Below are 5999 nucleotides of genomic sequence, written 5' to 3' on the forward strand. Positions count from 1 at the left end.
CGCTTCTATCATCTGGCATTTCAATGTGGGCTGAATCTCTCCTTAGTAACATTCGGGGCCACAGGGATGCTTTGGGTCCAGGTTTCAAACATGTGTTCCAGGCCGTCAGTACACATTTCGGTAGAGATTCTACGGGCAGGCCCATTCATGGAACACTCTCTCTCCCGTGGTAGAGAGACAGCACGGCTTCCTGGAGGCAGCTCCCGAGGCACTTTTTCCAGAAACATGCCCCACCATCCCCCTCCTTAGAACTTAGCCCCTCTCATTAAGTGAGGATAGAAAAGCAAAACCCCAAAGGTTGGGGCTAATCTTTGCCACTTTGAAGCAAGCCTTGGTTAAGCCAAGGAACCACACCTAACCTCCAGTTCCTTATCTATGCAATAGAAATAGTACCATTCTCTTCTCCACATATAAAAACCACACACATGGTGTGAAAACATTAAATTCCAATGTACTGTGAACATGTATGAACATGTTAAAACCATGGTTTTTATTTCCAAGATATATCACCAGAACATAAAATTGTCATCTGAGTTAAGATCACAGTCAAAAGTTGAGATCACAGGTATGGTGATGCATTTGTTTAATCCCAGTTAGTACTAGGGAGGCAGAGTCAGACAAAGCTCTTTGAGTTCCAGGCCAACCTGGTCTAACATTTTGAGTTCCAGGGTAGCTAGTTACATAGTAAGACCCTGTGGTGGTTTGAATGAAAAATGTTCCTTATAGACTCAGGCATTTGAACACTTGGTCCCCAGTTGGTGAGCTGTATGGGAAGATGCAGCCTTCCTGTAGGAAGCGCCTTAAGAGGGAAGGGCTTGGAGAATTCATAGCCTGGCCCCCTTCCAGTTTGCTCTCCCTGCTTTACTCTTGCAGTTGAAGATGTGCTATCTCAGCTTCTGCTCTAGCTGCCATGCTTCAGGGCCGTGATGGACTCTTAGCCCTTGGGAACTCAGACCAAGTAAACTATTCTTTCTATAACCTGGCATGGTCATGGTAATTCACCACAGTGATAGAAATAGTAACGGATACAGAATGTTACCCCCAAACAAAACAAGCAATAAGCAACCAGACAAACAAACAAACAGAAACCCTACAATCAAGTCAACTGAAAAGACCTACTCCATTAGAAACATTAGGGCACAGGTCCCAAGAATTAGGAAGCCTTTATTAGGTTCTTGTTGTATGCTTGCAGTCTGGAAACCGTGAACAACATACTGTAAATGAAGACAGGATTGCTAGTTTTGAGGAGAATAGCGCCCATCACCAGGTCCTTGGAAAGGGAGTGAGGGGTAGACATTCTAGATACAGTCCAGTTGTGGAGAGAAACACTGAAGGCTAGAGAAAGGGTAACTTCATGCACAAGGTACACAAGACATTCTACTGTCTATCTACTCTTTCTTTAGGAGTGTTTTAGTTTGTTCGGGGTGCTTTAGCAAAATACTTCAGCCTGGGCAATTCATAAGCAGCATATAGATATGTCTTATAGTTTTAGGGGCTGGGAATTCTAGGGTCAAGCAATTCTGATGCTTCGGCTGAGCTTCCTGTTTGATTCATAAGATGGTGTCCTCTGGTCACATCCTCACATGGCTAGGGAGGCAGGTGAGTACCCTCTGCCTTCTTCTTCTCATGACTAAATCTTCTCTCAAAGTACCCACGTCTCCCTATCCTTGTTAGGATTCAATGTATGATTTACGGAGAAATGACTAAGCCCACACCGTAGTGAGGGGAATTTAATTTCTGGGCTCCCTGTATTTTAATGGATGAGCTAGTCCTAGTCCTAAGACTCAGCCCCCTTTCACTCTGCTGTATGTGGGTCCTCTGAGCTTGGCTATGACAGGACACCACACTTTTGGCTAGAGTGGTTGAACAAAGGGAGATATTTATTCAAATCAGTCCAAGTGAAGGTCTCCTGTGAGACATTGGAAGTGAGGAGCAGGAGAGAAAAATCATACCAGGGCAGGGTTTGTTTGTTTTGTTTTGTTTTGACAGAGTTTTCTGTGGCATTATGGCAAGCCCTTTGGGTACAAGGAAGGATGTCTGTAGGAAGGCACAAAACTGCAGTACTGGGGCAGTGACACTGGCCACGAGACGAGGACCTAATGCTATTGCTTGGCTCTATGGGACGTGTGAAACAAGAACTTTTGCTGCGTCTACAAAGATTGGCTTGTGTTTCCTTTGATTTGAATTAGTAGTCTTAAGTATTACAGATTAGAATTATAATACACATATTATAAATAATATATAAATATATTTTTATATAATATAATTCTAATCTATAAGACTATATTATATATTTATTATATATTATATTGTATTATATTATATTATATTATATTATATTATATTATATTATATTTAAAGTGGGTAGGATTGGGGCATCCCCAGGGAAGAGGGCAGAGTAGAGCTCTTTGAATGAAAGTCTTCAGGAGCCTTGTAAGTTTGGGAGAAACTGAAAAAGCAGCCTGAAGAGAGCAACTGAGAAAGGAATAAGATGGTACTAAGCTTAATAAGGTGCCTAATTGAAGCTGGGCAGTGGTGGTACACACCTTTAATCCTAGCACTTGGAAGGCAGAGGCAGGTGGATTTCTGAGTTTGAGGCCAGCCTGGTCTACAGAGTGAGTTCCAGGACAGCCCAGGCTACACAGAGAAACCCTGTCTCAAAAAAACAAACAAAAAACTAAATAAATAAAAAAAATAAAAAATAAAATAAAAAATAAGGTGCCTACTTGAGCAAGAGACCAGTATAGGATCAATATAGCGCCTCTAAAAGTAGAGGAGAGAAAGCCATATCCATTTAATGTCAACAATGTAATATCTGTTATACTTTTGTCTGGTTATCACATTCTCACAGATGAGGTTATTTTTAATAAAAAATATCTATTTTGTCATAACTCTGAAGGCATGATGCTGAAAAATTGAGTTTCTAAGCAGGTTCTGGCGAGGACCATAGCCCTGTTACAGATGAGGGTCTCGGTGTAGTTGCCCAGTCTTGCCTTTATGCACATGGATGAGGGAAGCACACTGGTGTTTCTTCCTCTTTTTATGAGGACACCAATCAAGTGCCATCATTACAATGTCTCTAAATACAGCCACATTGTCTGTTGTCATAGTGTCAGCCACAGTTAAAAATAAGGCAGAGAGCCTGGCAGTGGTGGCACAGGCTTTTAATCCCAGCATTCAGGAGGCAGAGACAGGTGGACCTCTGAGTTCAAGGCCAGTCTGGTCTACAGAGAGAGTTCATTCCAGGACCACTAGAGAGTTCCAGGACAGACAGAAAAAACATTATGTCAAAAAAACAAAAACAAGCAAAAACAAAAAAAACAAACAACAAAACAAGGTGTCTTAGTTAGGGTTTTACTGCTGTGAACAGACACCATGACAAAGGCATCTTTCATAAGAACAACATTTAATTGGGGCTGGCTTACAGGTTCAGAGGTTCAGTCTATTATCAAGCAGAAACATGGCAGCATCCAGGCAATCATGGTTCAGGAGGAACTCAGAGTTCTACATCTTCATCTAAAAGCTGCTAGCAGAATACTAGCTTCCAGGCAGCTAGGATGAGGGTCTTAAAGCCCACACCCACAGAGACACATCTACTCCAACAAGGCCACACCTACTCCAACTGGGCCACACCTTCTAATAGGGCCACTCCCTGGGCCAAGCATATACAAACCATCATTCAAGGCATAGAGAAATCAACCTCAACTGACCAGGATACTGCCTACTAGATAGCTTACTTAGTAAGCCAGAAGGTGCTATGCAGGCTAGTGAGGGAGTAAATATACTGACGGTTTCATCCAATGCTGGACCTTGCCTAACAAGCTATGTTCATTGGTATAATAGTGACAGAGCAGTTCTAAGGTAACCAACTGCTTTCTATTTGGAGATGAAGCCTGCTCCACAAGAGAAATTTCATACCTGGTACTCTCGGCTCTAAGGAGGAGTCTACTGTTGTTTTGCAAAATGGCCCTGCTGTCCAACTCGTTTCTAATGTGTGTGCCTGTGTCTATAGATTTGTACTACTCTTGGCTTTGGTCAGAGAAGCTTCATTTTTCAGTGGGTGGTAGTTAATGCAGAGACTCATAATTGATAAAAAAAAAATAATGCTGAAAGTAGGCAGCTCTGAGCGCTCATTTGGCAATGGGAATTCTCTATGAATCTTCTCCCACTCTGGGCTCAGGGAACATCATGGATGATGATAAAGAAGAACGTAAAAGCTGACACCTAGAGAGGAGAGCTGGGACATGCTAACCTCTGCACATGACGTGGCTGTTACACACATCACTTTAAAACAGTGATGGTTACCTACACAAGAATCAAACCAGTCAAAATTCCAGCACGGATGGATGGGGAAGGGATCCCCGTGTACCACCCTTTGCAAGGAGCTAATGGCTGCTGAAGAAAGGAGAGTCATTTCCCTTTGAGGACAGTGACTAATGGGTTTCCCATGCCCTTGTAGATGCATCCCACACCCAGACATACATAGGAAGCACTAACTGGGTTCAAGAAGTTATTAATAATGAAAAGAAAAGAACATTAAGTTGGGAGGGTGAGAGAGTGCAGAATACTACAGGGAGGTGGTGGGAGATGTATGATCAAAATACACTGTATGGACTTTTCAAAAAAAATAAATAAGATGGCAATTTTAAAAACTAAGAGTGATCAGAAACGCTAGTAAGGGTGAAACACATATGTAAGTCCTTAACATGCGAAAGGCGTGGCTGTTTAGAAGAATAAAGCAAAATGAAATTTTCATATCCACGACCAAGAAAATCCATCTAAATTGAAATGTCTTTTCTACCTGAGCACCGTGAACCACCAAAAATGATGATTACTGCCTCTTTTCCTTCCTTCCTTCCTTCCTTCCTTCCTTCCTTCCTTCCTTCCTTCCTTCCTTCCCTCCTTCCTTCCTTCCTTCCTTCTTTTCTTCTTTCTTTTTCTTTTGTTTTCTTGGGGGGGGGGTAAGGACAGGTCTGAAACAGCCCAAACTGTCTTCAAATTCACTATGTAAATTTGACTTTTTAATTCCCAAGCATTATTTTCTTTTTAATTCTGCTGTCCACACCTCTGCAATGCTGAGAATTACAGGCACTACCATATCTGCTCTGTGAGGGGCCAGGGAACGACCCAAGACTTCCTACACACTGAGCAGAAATTCTACCAACTGAGCAACATCCCCAGTCCACATTATTGTTTTAAACTTGTTTTCCATTTTATTTTATAGGTGTGGCTGTTTGACTGCTTGTATGTGAGTACAGTACTCTCAAAGCACAGAAGAGGGTGTCAGATCCCCTAAGACTGGAGTTACTGATGGTTGTGAGCCAACATGTGCGTAATACAAATCAAACCCAGGTTCTCTGGAAGAGCAGCCAGTGCTCCTAACTGCTGACTCATCTCTCCACCCCAGTACATGATTTAAAAGAGTAAACCAGTTGGTAGCATCAAAATATTCATTAAAAAAATAAAGAAAAAAACAAATTGTAGTACCTTCATATAATCAGTGAGAGGCAACTATGAAAGTAAAATAATAATAATAATAATAATAATAATAATAATAATAATAAGAAGAAGTCTAGAAACGTGTGTATCAACATGAAGAAATCTCAAAGGCCATAATGCTGAGGGAGGGAAATAAAGAATAAAGTAAAATGAGTGAAAGGCAGAGAAAGCCTGAAATGACTGTGCTCCCCAGTTTGCTCATACCTTTTGGGCACACTTTTCCAGCTCTTATTCATTGGCGTTGCATGGCAGCTGTAAGTGGCCCGGGTAGCAGTATTTACACCATGGAAATTAGCAGGTGATTTGAATTAAGTCCTTTTTCCTCCCTGGAGAAATTATTAGCAGTTTACTGGGGCATCACTTGATAACATTTTAATGAAAGTGAAAATATTTTAAAACTGTAATATACCACAGATTCCATATAAGATAATTGTGGTTTGTCTGTTTCTGGTGCTAGAAATTGAAACTAGAACTTGTCCACACATCTTTTTTCTTTTTTT

This window comes from Arvicanthis niloticus, chromosome 2 (assembly GCF_011762505.2).
Source record: "Arvicanthis niloticus isolate mArvNil1 chromosome 2, mArvNil1.pat.X, whole genome shotgun sequence".
Lineage (NCBI taxonomy): Eukaryota > Metazoa > Chordata > Mammalia > Rodentia > Muridae > Arvicanthis > Arvicanthis niloticus.